This window comes from Lynx rufus, unplaced genomic scaffold (assembly GCF_022079265.1).
Source record: "Lynx rufus isolate CCGP_SWC_20201006 ecotype Redwood Valley unplaced genomic scaffold, mLynRuf1.p SCAF_21, whole genome shotgun sequence".
NCBI lineage: Eukaryota > Metazoa > Chordata > Mammalia > Carnivora > Felidae > Lynx > Lynx rufus.
The window spans coordinates 6756794-6772495 of record NW_025814836.1 but is presented as its reverse complement, the minus strand read 5'-3'; the positions used below and the strand labels follow the sequence as shown (position 1 = coordinate 6772495).

At 42.6% G+C, this 15702-nt stretch overlaps 1 protein-coding gene across 2 annotated transcripts in view; it reads right to left on the bottom strand.

The window, feature by feature from the left end:
• OTUD7A (OTU deubiquitinase 7A) overlaps nucleotides 1–15702 on the bottom strand; it is a 151923-nt gene that overhangs the window by 24007 nt on the left and 112214 nt on the right. The window lies entirely within an intron of this gene.

Below are 15702 nucleotides of genomic sequence, written 5' to 3'. Positions count from 1 at the left end.
TCCAAGAAATTCTTTCACTTAGAACTCAGATATTGGGGCAGAAGACTGTAGCCTTGATGTCCTTCAACAACCAGGCCACCCCAAGCAAGGAAAGAGCCCAATGAGATGAGAAAGTCAGAGCTCACAGCTTGATGGGGCCTCTGTAGGATCTGTAGTGGTAGCCCAGGTGGCAGCATTGAGACAAGTCTCTCAGATGGCACTTGGACTTCTTCCTGAGCACTTGGGGCATGCCCAGAATTAACTGAGGGAGGTCTGTGAGGACTGAAGCAGGTGGGACCAGAGCTAGCAAGTGAGGCTCTGTTGGAGAATCCAGGGTTGGGTAGCCTGAGGAAAGAGTTCTACATTCACAGCCCACAGCTTACTGCTTGAATTACTTAAATTTTTTTTTAAATATAAATTTTTGAGAGAGAGAGAGAGAGAGAGAGCGAGCATGAGTGGGGGAGGGGCAGAGAAGGAGACAGAAGCTGAAGCAGACTCCAGGCTATGAGCTGTTAGCATAGAGACCGACATGGGGCTCAGACCCACAAGCTGTGAGATCATGACCTGAGCTGAAGTCAGACTTTTAACCAACTGAGCCACCCAGGCGCCTCTGCTTGAGTTACTTCTAGAACAAAAACTAACTATTCAGGAATGCATCAATCACCTGGGAAGTTTCGTGGTTATTATTGTACATATTTTTTTTTAAGTTTGTTTATTTTTGATGATTCAAAATACCTTACTTTTATACTTAAAAATATTTGGCAGCAACCAAAAGATGAAAAAAAGTTGCACATATAGTATAAATTACTTGTCGTTGTTTGGAATCATTTGAAAGTAAATTGCCCATCTGAAATCCTAACACCTTGGAAAAGTTTAGGCACACATCCTATGAACAGAACATTCTCCTACAGCACAGTCATCAAAATCAAGGGTATGTCCAATTACTAATACACTGATAGATCTAACCACCCTGACAGATCCCAATCTGCAAACTGCCCCCAAAATGCCTTTTAAATAAAGACTCCAGCATGCTGCTTTTAGTTGTGGTGTCTCTTTAGACTCCTTTGGTCTGGAACATGTCTCAGGGTTTCCTTGACTTTCACGACTTTGACACTTTTGAAGACTATGGGCCTGGTATTTTGTAGAATGTCCTTAGTCTGGGTTCATCTTTTCCCTGATGTGATCAGATTGTATTGAATTATGTTGTGTCCTCACAGCATCCTATCAGGTGGTCTGGGCCTTTGGGCTGTCCCATTATTGGTGATGTTGACTTGGGCCACTGCCTTCAGGCCACCTGCCAGGCTTCCCCCTACAGAGCTATTCATTTCTCCTCTGTAATTAATAAGAATTTTGTGGGGAGGAATTTCAAATCTGTGCACATAGCCTACTCCTCACCAAATTTTTATGCATTTATTGATATCACTATGGATTTCTGGTTTCTATTTTATCCAATGAATTATAATCTATTAGTGATTATTTTGATATTCAGATGTGTCCTGATTGTGTTAGTGTGGCTCATTCAAGCTGTGTCCTTGTGACTCAGCCCTGTCATTGTTCAGAGTGCTTCCCTGACTTCTGACATAAGAATATGGTCCAGTTTCAGTTTCATCTTGTACCTTCTCTGTCTCAGCCCTGGATTCAGCCATTTCTCCAAGGAGGTTTTTTTTTAATAGTGGATAATGGTGTGTAGAAGTCAAAATATGATCATCACTATTGGGATGTCACTGCTTCTAGACTCAGTGAATGGATATGTGTGTTTTATGTGCACTCATACATGTACACAGATACTTTCATCTGTCATCTCTAAGCTAACTTTGAGTCCATGGATACCTCCAATTCCAATATAACACCCCAAAGTTATTTCTACTCATAACTCCCTTCTCCAACAGTGAGAAACTTGGTTTCTATTAGTCTTAAACTCTTTTCCTTACTCGATCAATCTCTCCATATGTAAGAAACTCCACACCTCTGGTGCCACCCCACCCCCGAGTTGTCCTCTTCACCCTGCTGGCCCTGACACTCTGACTTTGATCCTCTGGTTCCTGCTGATGCCCTGCCTGCCCACTGCAGATACTCACCTTGCTTTGCCACACTGTATAGCTTTAGGGATGAATTTTTCAGGAAGGGAAGAGAAATGGAAAAGGAGTGTTTTAAATACACATATACATGGTAAGTCTAAACACAATGCTCGTGGGTGTGCATTTAAAAATATCCCAGGTGATTATCCTGCCCAGCCATAGCTCAGAGGGAGGCTGCCAGGTGTGTGAGGTTCAAATGCTTCCATCAGCTGCTTGCTTGTCCCTGTCACACAGTAAGTGAGCAGGCAAGTGGACATTTGAACAAGATAGTAATTAGTAATGGACAGGAGGGAACAAAGAATTATAGCCTGCATACTCAGAAAAATATCCCAGTAAGAAATGTGGAGTGTCATTTCTTCCCTAATCCAGTGGATGGAGAGGTAGGCACTGGAAGGAGATGAGGCATCAGAGAGTCAGATATTAATGCTGAGAAGAAGAAATAGCAAGGTGATGGGTAGCTCTCTCAGCCCTGGGTTGTCAGTTGCACCTTCACTCCATGATCACTCTGGTGTCTGAATAGCTATGCAGAAGGGGCCTCACTGCAGCAACAGCACAAGGGCTGACCTAGTATGAGGCACCATTGTACTGCCACACCATTCTGTTCGTGAAAAATTTAAAGTAGAGCCATTGTATTTCAAACTGAAAAACCAGCCAATATTTGCTGAGCACTTAGTATATGCTGGCATGATAAGAGGCACAGCAGAGGCCTTCAAGTGACATCTGTCCCTCTATCTGTCTGTTGAGCCATCCACACACACATCCATCCATCTGTCCATCCACCCACCTGTCCATATATGCCCATCCATCTACCAACCATCCATTCTTCCATCCATCTATCCATCCATCCATCCACCCATCCATTCACTTGCCTATCCATCCATCCACCCACCCATCTATCTGTCTGTCCATCCCTGGTTCTGTGCTACGGCTGGAGCACAGAGTTGAGTCATGTTGGGAGACGGTGATGGAGGAGAGCCTGGAGCACAGCAACCTTTCTTCACACTAGTTGAGTCAAAGATCAACTGTGAACCTTCAGTGACCCAGAAGGCAGCAGAGAAGTTCCCAGCTGTACCCTGGAGGCAGCCTGAGAATCATAACATCCTTCCCTCCTTGCTTCCAGCTGCTTGCTTAAATGGTTTAGGGAGTGAGTTTGAACTCGGAGTGGGTGGTAGTTCTTGCACTTACCCCTCAAGACCACTGCCATGCTCCAGTGCTTCTGGAGCCCCGGTGTCGTTCTGTTGAACGTAGGTTGAGAAAATCAGCTCAGCAACTCCTTAGGCTGTTCCATGGTGCAAATAGGATTTCTGGGACAGGACTTTGGAACTGTGACCTGCCTGTTTGAATTACTGGCCTTGAGCCCACTGGCAAAAATCAGCTCTAGTGAAACCAATACTGAATATTTTCTTACACTTTTTACCTAGGGGCTTAACATCATATTTCTGTGAGCTCACTGAACAAATGCTAAACCTGGGAGTGTAAACAGAATCTGGCCTTTGGGAAAAGAAATGTAAAAATCCCTAAAGCACTTAATTGGTGTTTGCTGGTAAGAAGGCTAACATGCAAATATAACTAATTCATTCTCAAAGAGACTGCATGCCCCAAGAACTTCCTAACGTGCTCTGTGATATAACACATGCACACTCATCACGTCTTCTTCAGTGTATACCTGGGAATAGAGAAGTCCTGAGAATAGGGCCACATAATCCACCCAGTGAAAACCCCTTGGGGATGACAACCAGGGAAGACACTGGGCTGGGAGCCTTCTTCAGGTAGGACCACAAAGCAAAGGTAGTGGAGTGAGGTCCAGGTGGTATCTCAGGCCACAGAGGGTGGTGGCAGGAGTGAAAAGTACAGTGCAGATTTGGAGGTGCCCTGGCTTACATGGTAGTCACAACCCTTGGAGACCACTCAGCAAGAGCCTGTGTCATGGATAAGGAAGCCAGTCTGGGAGGCTGGCAGGGTCTTGCCCAAGGGCAGTCATCAGATTACACGGAAGGGCAGCTTGGGCACAGGCCTCCTAGGACTGACACCCCCCCTCCCCCGTGTGCCTCTCCCTCAGATAGGGTGACCACATCTCCCATTTTTCTCAGGAAAGTCCTGGTTTATGAATCTTGGGTGGATAGTACCCACCTCCCTCTCCAAAATGCACTAGCTTGGATGAGAAGTTGTATAGTCACCCCATTGATGGTGATGTAGTTATTGGTTTTTGGTGTGCCCTTCCATTTAAAGACATAAGATCAAAATATTTAGATTTTTACACATATACACACTTCCCTCTACCTCTAGGTATAAGATGGGGCATTACGCTTGCTCTTCTGACACCTGCTTTTCCCTTAACAGTGCATCTCAGAGATGCCTTCAGTCCAGTATGTGGGGTCCTCCCCTTCTCCCAGCTGCGCAGCACTCCTCATGCATGTGCATCACCAGCAGCATTTCTGAGTGGTTGGACTCAAGCCTCTCTCCCAGGCAGGGCTTGGAGCCATGACAACACCTTTGATAAACTGGCATGTAGATGCAGGGGGCTAGAGATTAGGAGCCAGGGCTGAAGCCCTGATGTGAGCAGCTGAAGCCAGTCTGTGCCTGCTGTGAGCCTTTGCACCTGGCCAGGGGCTGTGTCTGACTAGAGGGCAGCTTCTCAAGAGATTTCCTAAGGCACAGTGTAGGCAGCAGGGGTTCTGCTAAGAGCTATGGCCTGGGAAGCTAAGACTGAAGAATGGCAGACACTCCCAGCACTTTGAAGGGGCCAAGTGGGTTTCAGGCTCTGACAAGAGCTTCTCAACAGCAGCCAGGTGGCTTGGGGTTGAGGACTCATCTTACTGCTTGGAATTGATAACCTGGGGTCAGTCATGTGATGAATATTTACTGAGTATCTGTGAGGGGTGTAGCACTGTCATGTGTGTCTAGGGGTGGAAAAACTCAATTTACAGATGATCGAGGGGTGCCTGGGTGGCTCAGTTGGTTAAGCATCTGACTCTTGGGTCATGATCTCACAGTACATGAGTTTGATCCCCTTGGACTCTGTGCTGACAGTATGGAGTCTGCTGGGATTCTCTCTCTTCCTCTCTCTGTTCCTCCCCCACTTGTGTTCTCTCTCTCTCTCAAAATAAATAAATAAATAAGCTTAAAAAACCCAGACAATCAAGTAAGAAACTGCCAGATATTAATAAACACAATGACAAAAGGTGGTTTCTATAGGTAGGAAGCTCCTGATAGATGAAAAGTTGACTTTAGTCTTATTTTTAATTAGGAAAGTCCTTAAAAATTTGACCTGGATTCTACATCTGCAAATGTGAGAACTCCTTAGGTGAACAAATGCTTTTTCTGCTTGGTTTGCTGGTGGAAGTCATAGAACTTTAAGGAATAGTCACAAGAAAGCTTCTTTTCTGATAAGAAGCCAACCCCTGGCTGTGGAGTGCCAGACTGGGGTTTGGGCCCCTTGCAGCAGGGAAACACCCCTTATTTTTCCTTAAAAGACTTAAATTCCTACCTCTGAGCCTGTGCATCATGAAATTTAGGATTCTAGGTATTTCTGGAAAAGGCCAATAAAAAAGAAATGCAGTAAACACACTACAAAGTAACATAAACATAACAATGAGATTGCAGAAACAACTTCAGAGGGAAAGCAGACTGAGAAACACACAAAAGTGGGGAACCAGGACACAAGATGCCCTGTGGGGGCTGCCCAGGGGTCCTCAGGCTCCCTTTTCTGTGTCTCTTTTTCTGTTTTAAGAGCTTGTCAGCTTCCACTTAACCTGTGTCATCAAATGGAGAACAAGTAAGCTTTTCTTTTATAAAAGGTTAAAGAACAAAAGTTATTTTTATTACAAATGTCAAGATAAGTTGTTAATTCCTGCTCTCTGTACCTGTTTTGCATTTGTTAAGAGTGTGGGTTTATGTTTTTGGTCAGTTCTAAGTTTGGATTCTGGCTCTCTCTTGTGGGCTGTGGGACTTTGGGAACTGACCTAATTTTTCTGAATCTCAGCTTCTGGATCTGTCATTTGCCATATTAATGACAGCTTCACAGCCCTGCTTGACACATAACATAATGTAACACATAAGTGTGTTCAGTAGATGACACGGCTCTAATTCCCACCTGCCAATGCTGTCCTTCCCTGATTCCTAGGACATCCAGATCCTTTGAGGTCAGAGCACCCTACTTTGGTTCCTAGTAGGCCAAAGGGGTGACTACTTGGACCTTCAAGGCTGGCCTTTGCTCCCTGCCTTCTAACAGGTCAGGTTTGGGTACTAGTATTACAGGACCTGGACAGGAATGTCTCCCCTGGGTGTGTGTGGGGGCACAAGTGGTCAGCTCTATGTGTGCTGCTCCTGGATCCGACTCTGTATGTACATACATAGCACAGCAATGAGTGACCAGCACTAAGCTGGGGTTGGAAGAGAATTAAAAAGAACCACTGGGTTTAGCTGTACCTCAAGATATTGCAGTGAATGAGGAGACAATATAAAACATATATGAGCCCTGGATGAGGCAGGGGCTCAGGACAGAATGACGTGCACAATAGTGCAACATTTCTCTGGGTAGAGCACAAACAAGTAGTACTTTAAAGAGACAGTGCAGAGGTGCTATATCCCCCAGTCCTCTGAGATGTGGGGTCACAGACACAATCCATGTTACCAGAGTTTAAAATACAATAAAATGCATATATCCTTTGACAAAGTAAACTTTGAGGGGCTTATAAACACATTCTTTCTTCCTTTTCTTATCCCACAGACCACTTCTCACACAAAAATAGCTGAATCCCTTTCATGATCATTCCATTCTTTTTTTTTTTTTTAAGTTTGTTTATTTATGTTGAGAAAGAGAGGGAGGCAGAGAGAAAGAATCCCAAGCAGGCTCCACGCTATCAGTGCAGAGGCCAGTGCAGGGCTCAATCTCACAAACTGTGAGATCATGACCTGAGCTAAGATCAAAAGTTGAATGCTTAACTGACTGAGCCACCCAGGTTCCCCATGGTCATTCCATTATCGACATGCAAGTAAACAGGATGAAAATAGAAGCACCTAGAAATCTATGTCTTTAGGGTTATGACTTCCCAAAATTTGAATCAGAATGGCATTGTGGAGCTTCTGAATTGCTGGTGAGATTGCAACAAAACACATAAAGCTTTAGGGGAGAACTTGGCGTATAAGTTACCCTGCGGGGGTCAAAGATGTTCCAGAACAAGAACACCGAATGGAAACATCAGTTCAAGAGAGTGCCCTTCCTAATTGTCTCCAAGTGAGGAAGACCGAGCATATCAAAGGGATTTCCTGCATGGAAAGCCCTGTCATTCATTCAGATTAGTTTTGATACAATGAGAATGTGTAAAAGTCTTGGCACAGGCCACTTACCCCCAACAGTAAGTGCTGGAGCACAGCTGAATCTTCCCCAAATCATATAACTTGTCACAATGGATGTGGCAGAATTAGGATTAAGAAAATGCTCAACTGCTAACTTGATAGGAATGTCTTCTGATGTGTGTACACATGGAGGGGGCATGTGGGTAAGGAGCAGTGCGGACACAGGTTGCCAAGGCCCCTCTCAGCCTACCACATCCACCCCACATGCTCTGTTGATCTAGAACTCTTTCTGTTTCATCTCCTCTGCCACATTCAAACTCCAGTCTATACCTCATGTCTGATTCTTGCTGCCTGTGCAGATGAAGTAAGAACACTCCACCCCTTCTCTCCTCCTGAACGCAATCCTCCCACCTGGAGAGAATGCACAGAGGAGTTACCGGAAGGTTGTGGAAAGTATATAGTAGCAAGTGGATTGGGGAAGAACACTAAATTTACATTTTTTAACCCTCTAGTGTTCCCAGATGTGAATGCAATACAGCTGAAACCCATGAGTAGACACTGGTGAGGGGGAAGAAGGTGTCCTCTAGTTTGGGAGTGAGAGTAGAAACTACTAAAGCTCAAGTAGAGCATAGAAACACCCATTTTTCTTCTCCTCTTTCTCTCATGCTCCAACTCTCAGAAGTTTCCTGCAGGCAGTAGCTGAGGCCACAACAGATGACTCTGAGAGCCAAAAATCTAAGAGAGAGGAAACTTCCTCAATGATCAGTGGATCTGTGATGCCAAGAGGTTGGGCAGGGGGATCCCTTTTTTTTAATTTTAATTTTTTTAATTTTTAAAATAATTTTTAAAAAATGTTTATTTTTGAGAGAGAGAGAGAGAGAGTATGGGCAGGGGAGGGGCAGAGGGAGAGAGGGGTGGGGTGACAGAGGATCGGAAGTGGGCTGGCAGCAGAAGAGCTTGATGTGGGGCTCGAACTCAAGAACCATGAAATCATGACCCAAGCTGAAGTTGGATGCCTAACTGACTAAGCCACCCAGGTGTCCTCCCTCCCTCATTTTGTTTAGCATTTACCCCCTCTCTGTCCTCTGGCCATCTGCCCCAGGATACAGGTGCAGTCTCAGAATTATATGGCAGAGTGCTGTAACTAAGGCCCTAGAATTCTGGCTGGAGGACAGAAAAGGGAGTCCCAGGCAACCAAAAAGTACCTGGAAGATTATGGAAAGGTAAAACTTGAGAAAACAACCTTGTGAGGTTATCTATTAACTCCTGGACTCCCCTCCGTCCCCCCAACCCCAAGTTGAGCATGTATAGGTTTGGTCCTAATCAGAATTCCAAAGGCTCTGAGGACTGACTGAATAGATCATACCCAGGTCACAGACTGAGTAATGCAGCCGAATAGGACAACGAAGGCTTTGAAAACTGAACTGACATGGTAACCATACCCCAGTGAAGGCAGGTTGAACCCTATGGTATGAACCAATATGGTATGATATCAGGAAAACCAAATGGAAAGTTTAGAGCCCCCAAATACAATAAGTAGAATAAAGAAATTCACAGAATGGAGTCAATACCAGATGGAGATGAAGGAAAAAGAGTCCATAAATTTGAAGGCAGATCAATAGAAATGATTCAGTCTGAAGACGAGAAGATTGAAAAACTGAGACCCTCAGTTAGACAATGCCAAATGTCTAATATTTATATCACCAGAGTCCCAGAAGAAGAGAAAGAGTACAGTACTCCACCCACTAAATTAAAGAAATAGTAATGGAAAGCTTACTAAGTTGGGCAAAAATACAAATCTATAGATTCAAAAAGCTCAGAGAACTAGAGAGGACAAACCTCTAGAAATCCAGACACATCAAAATAAAATGTTATAATCTAAAGATGGAGAAAAACTTGTTGAAAGCAGCCAGAAAAAGGTGATACATTCAACAGAGAAACAATCATTTGAATGACTGCTAATTTCTCACCATGAACCATGGAAGAGAGATGGAGGGGAGTAAAATTTCTGAAGTGCTGTAAGAAAAGAATGTTAAACTAGAATTCTGTACTCAATAAAAATATCCTCCAGGTATGAAGGTAAAATAAAGACATTCTCAAATGAAGGAAAAGTTAGAGAATTCATAAGCAGCAAATCTTTCTAAAAGAATTTAGGGAACATTTTCAGATAGAAAGAAAATGATACCAGAAGAAAAGCTGGAATGTCAAAAATGAAGGAAGAGCAACAGAAATGCTCATGATCTGCACAATATACTAGACAATTCCTTTATTCTTGAGTTCTTTAATATATATTTGAAGATTCACATAAAATTATAATATTGGCTTATGGGCTATTCAAGGTATGTAGATGTAACATACAATAAAATTATAACATAAAGGGAGAGGATGAGGGGCCTATATGGTAGTAAGGGTTCTGAATGTCACTTGAGGTAATTTTCACTGGACGTAAAATATCAATTCCAAAAAAGATTGCTTAAGGAATGTATATTGCAATTTAAAACCATTTACGAAACATATAAAGAAACATAGTCAAAATCACAATAGTTAAATCAAGACTTTAAAAACACTGAAAAAAAGACCAGGAAGAACAGAGGAACAACAACAACAAACACATGGTGTACAGGGGAAATATGATAAAATGGAAGCTGTAAATTAAAGAAGAAAAACTCCCACATGATCATATTAACTTACGTAGAAAATTCTTTTGATAAAATTCAACATTAATTAATTATAGAAACTTGCAACAAAAGGAGAAGTAAACTTCCTCAGCCTGATAAAAGATACCTACAAAACCTTTATTATCATATTAATAAAGATTTCTGACTAACATTGGTAACCAGGAAAGGATGTCCTCTCTTACCATGCGTATTCAGCATGGTACTAGAAGTTCTAAGTAGTGCAATAAGTCAAGAAAAATAAAGGCATAAAGGCTAGAAAGGAAGAAAGAAAACTATCCCTACTCACAGATGATATGAATTTCTATGGAGAAAATCTGAAGGAATCTACAAAAAAATTCTCATTGATGTAATAAATGAGTGTAGTAATGTCACAGAATACAAAGCCAACACAAAAATCAATCACAATTCTATAACTAGCAATGTGCAATTGCAAACCTAAATTAAAACACACACACACACACACTCACACACAGGCACACACACTATCATTTATAGTAGCTCCAAATGAACTGCTCAGGTATAAACTGAATAAAACATGTATAGGACCTACATGCTAAAAGCTATAAAACACTGATTGAACAAAGCAAGAAAGATCTAGGGGTGCCTGGGTATCTCAGTCGGTTAAGGCATCTGACTCTTGACCTTGGCTCAGGTCATGATCTCATGGTTTGTGACTTAGAGCCCTGTGTCGAGCTCTGCGCTGTCAGCATGGAGCCTGCTTGGGATTCTCTCTCTTTCCCTCTCTCTCTCTCTGCTCCAGCTCTGCATGTGTACATGCTCTCTTTCTCTCTCAAAATGAATGCACATTTTTTTTAAAAAAAGATCTAAATAAATGGAGAGACATACTGTATCCCTCGAACACACAGAAAAAGATGTGTTAGAAGACTCAACATTGTAAAGATTTCAATCTTCCCAAATGCAGGTATAGATTTAATGCAATACTAATAAAAATGCCATTGGGATATTTTTCAGATACAGATAAGTGGATTCTACAAATTTATATGGGAAAGCAAAACAAAACAAAACAAAACAACCCCTCCCCCAAACTAAAAATACTAAAAAAGAAGAAAGTTGGAGGAATGATGCTAATCAGTTTCAAGACTTATTACAATGTAACACCGATTAAGAGGGTGATATTGTCAAAAGATGGACACAAATTCCAGTGGAAAATAATAGAGAATCCAGAAAAGAAATACATACAAAAATAACACCAATTATTTTTTGACAAATGTTAAAGGATTTTAATGACAAAAGGATAGTCTTTTCAACAAATGATATTGGAAAATTGAACATCTATATGTAAGTATACGAACCACTGATCTGTTCCCCATCCTGATAGTTTTACTTTTTGGATAATGTCATATAAATGAAATCATACATACAGCATATAACTTTCTGAGATTTGACTTTTCATTCAGCAGAATGTCTGTGAGTTTCATGAAAGTTTTTGTGTGTATCAGTTTGTTTCTTTTTATTGATGAGTAGTATCCCATAATAAGAATGTAGCCCAATTCATTTATTAAAGGACATTTGAGTTTCCAGTTTTTTATGAATTTCGAATACAGCTGATATAAAGATCTTTGTGTGAACATGTTTTGATTTTTCTGGGGCAGAGTTTCTCAACCTTGGCACTACTGAAAAGTCTGTACCAGATAATTCTTTCTTTTGGGCGGCTGTCCTGTGCATTTTAGAATGCTTAGCAGTATCCTTGGCTTCTACCCATTAGATTCTAGCAGTACCTAGCCCACCCTACAGTTGTGACAACTAAAATTATCTCTAGATCTTGGCCAAATGTCACAGGGGGAGAATTACTCTTGGCTGAGAAACACTGCTCTAGGGTAAATACTTGGAACGGAATGGCTGGGTCATATGGCAAGTGCATGTTTAAATTTGTAAGAACCTGTCAAACTACATTTGACAGTGGTTGTACCATTTTATATTGCCACCAACAATGTATGAGAATTCTATTTGTTCTGCATTTTCACCAGCATTTGGTATTGTCAGTACATTTTCTTTTTGACCTTCTAACACGTGTAGTGGGTTTTTCCATTTCCCTGATGGGATTCACATTATATTCTTAAAACTGAGAGGATCCTGGTTTATTCCCTGCCTCCCAGGTTATTCCCTGCCCTACACAAAATGTAGGGGTTGTGTTGAAAATTGCTTGGTAATAACTAATTGTAAACGCATTTAAGATAATTCCTCTCATTAATTCATTATTGACCTAATATTTACAAAGGTTTTAAACATTTGACAGATGAGTAAGGAGAGACTCAGAGAGCCTGAATTGGAAAATGCCTTTCTGTACATTCACAGAGCAGACAACTGATGGTGCAGGTTTAGTCTATTGTTAGTAAGGGCTGGGATTCAAATGGTGATCGCTTGAAACACATCCTGTAATTGGACTAGAAAACAAAGAGATATTATTCCATTGCCCACAGAACTAAAGTTTCTGAAGGTAGAAAAAAATCCAATTCTCCATAATAATGGAGACAGGCTTCTGAGCGAAGGGACAGGAAAAAAAAAAAGCAGGGGACCTGGGAGGCAGAAGATCTGAGTTTGAACTATGGCTTTATCATTCAATGCCCTGGACAAATCATTTTCCATCCTGAATCTAAGTTTCCTCATATGTTGGATGAAAATTATAATTTTTATCTCACAAGTTTACTGTGATGGCAGAATGAGACTATATTCATAAAAATGCATGGCAAATAGAAGGCAATTAATAAATGTTAAGCTAATGAATAAATCTTTTTCAGAGCTTATAAAGATGAAGAAATTGAATATATTTAGTCTTTGGATTTCATGTAATTGTTTCTCATCTCAAATTAGCCAACCTGAGCTGAATGCCAGAAAGCTGATTTCTTTCTGACTTTTTCTTTGATGATATCATTCATCTCCTGAATTTAAAGTTAGAATTTTATACCTAGCCAACCTATCTACCAAGAGTGAGGTAGAATAAACACAGACTCAGATATGCCAGGACTCAAAAGGTCTATCTGCAGTGCACTCTTTCTTAAGAAGATACTGAGGCTTGTCCCAGTATATGCTCTAGAAAATCCCAGGGCTGTGACTCAGACATACTTGGGTCTATATTCTAGCTTCACCAGTAACTAACTGGAGACAAGTCAATTAATCTCTCCAAGCATTAGTTTCCTATTTTTTCTTATTTTTTAAATGTTTATTTATTTTTGAGAGAGAGAGAGACTGAGTTCTAGCAGGGGAGAGGCAGAGAGAGAGGGATACACCAATTCCGAAACAGGCTCCAGGTTCCAAGCTGTCAGCACAGAGCCTGCTGTGGGGCTCGAACTAATGAACCATGAGAGCATGACCTGAGCTGAAGTCAGATGCTTAACCAAGTGAGTCACCCAGGTGCCCCAAGTTTCCTAATTTATAAAATGAGGATAATATGTGTAAGGCAGGTAGGTGCTCAGCACACATTCCTTCCTTCCTTTCTTTCTTCCTCAGCTATGCCCAGAACAATCCAATAAGCTGTTTTTGTGTGTGTGTGTGTGTGTGTGTGTGTGTTCCTTTCCTGCAGGACTAGGCTCTGGAGGTCAGGCCACAGAGTATAAAATGTAGTGACTTTGATGTATAAACTAACAGGAGGGATTTGCTCCATAATCAGAGAGACTCCTTAAAGCCTCAAAGCCCTTAAGACTAAAAGAATTGAATTTCTAAGGGTGGAATATCAGACATTGAGATGAGCCAGTGGAAAGTCAGGGGGAGGGAACACATTTCAGATATCTAGGAAGGGCCCTTACAACATACCATATAGGCAGCAGGTATGCCAATTTACAGAATAAGTGTGACGATGTCTTAATAAACATTATTTTTACTATTGTAAAAATATCCTTTTCCAAACACCTTTGAATCTGTGATTTTGTCACTCCATACCAAGAACATCTGAGTATGTAGCAGATTGCTTTAGTGGCTACAGATCCTTCCTGTGTACATTCCTGTGTACTTGTCCCTTTGCAATGTGACTTTGCCCCTCTTCCCTTCACGGGTGGAGTCTATCTCTCTGCCTTGAGGCTGGCTTGACCATGTGACTTGCTTTGGCCAATGGGACATTAGTACAGTGATGCAATCAGAAGCTTGAGAAGCACCAGCAAATCAGGGGCTGCCCTCTCTTCCTTGCCCTTAGACTGTATCGGGCAGTCTTGGACCTCCTCAAAGATAAAAATCCATGTGGACAGAGGCCCAGGGAGAGCTAGTTTTCAGCCTCAGAGCAGTGAATAAGACTATCTTGGACTATCTAGCCCCGCCCATACTAATTGCCAGATGACTTCTGCCCCACGAGTGGCACCAGGCAATTCCAGTGACCCCCAGAATATGAGGAAATCTGACTGGATGCTGTTCTAAGCCACTGTTAGAGTGGTTGTTCTGAGTTTTGGGGTGGTTTGCTATGCAATCATCAAAAACTGATACAACTGGCAGGGAAGTTACTACCAAGTGGATTTTACAGATGAACAGACGGAGGCTCAAAGAGTTTATGAGACATGTCCAAATCCACATGCTCAGCTTGGGACTATAACCCAGTGCATTTAAGTTTGGGTCTCTGGTCACGGTCCACCAAGCTCTTTTATTTGCTCTCCTTATGCAGTTGTCCTGAAACTAGATGAAGTACCCAGAGACCTTCACTAATAGCTGTCAGAGATTTTCATCACTTTTAGGACAAGTAACTGGGTTCTTCTGATTGCACACACCTCTTTCCTTGGAGTATGGTGTGGGGCTGCAGGTGCAAGAAGGTGATGGGCAGCCAGATTTAGGGCAGAGTTATTTCCTTATTACCTCCCTGTCTTCCTTCTGGGGAGCATCCCTCTCCCCGTGCCCCTCATGAGGGCTCAAGCACCCAGGATGGCAACAATGATGATGGTTAGACAGGGCTATAAAAACCCCAGCAGCAGCCCTTTGGGAGGGTTGCATTTCAAGGGTGGTATCTCAGAGGGTCTCTGGAGCAGCAGCAGTAGCACAGGACATCTGATTTCTATTATTTTGGCCATGGAGAAATGGATACATTTTGATTTGCAAGCATCAGAGGGAATTCATTCTGTGGCTGTAAGTGTGCCCTGCTCAGAAGCACCTGGCTCTGCCTTGGTCTTGGCTCTTTACTATGCTTGCAAGTATATGTCTGTGGGTGCCATCATCTGTCTTGTGCATCTGAAGTTCAATAGGAAGCCCATACTCACCTTGTCTTCCTGGGGTCTTCAAGGGTGCCCTGCTCTGTGATCGTGTACTCTGGGGCATCAGCCCTAAGCACCTTATCCATGGTGGCTATCTAGCTGGTAGCTTTCCCTGCCTGGACGCCAACCTGGTCTACACCCTTCTCCTTGGGCAAGCAGTGGACATACATCTCTGCCTCCAGGGTCTCTTGCCAGGTTCTGCCAGTGAGCCTGGGGGCCAGCCGCTATGAATCGTGCAGGAAGAAGAAAGAAAGAGGGCAAGCTCATTCTTGAGTCTGCCCTTCAGTCCCTTCCAACCACTTCAGATACTTAAACTCCCCATGTTCTGGGGGAAGTAATGGAGTTAAAAATGATCAGGCCAGTGTCCATGCCAGGGAGAAGCTGACCCCCATCTGTGCCAGTACTAGGAGGCCAGAAGCTGGGCAGGGAGCAGGAGAGAGGGAAGGGCTCGTGCTGCTGCTGTTGCTACACTTGTCCCTCATC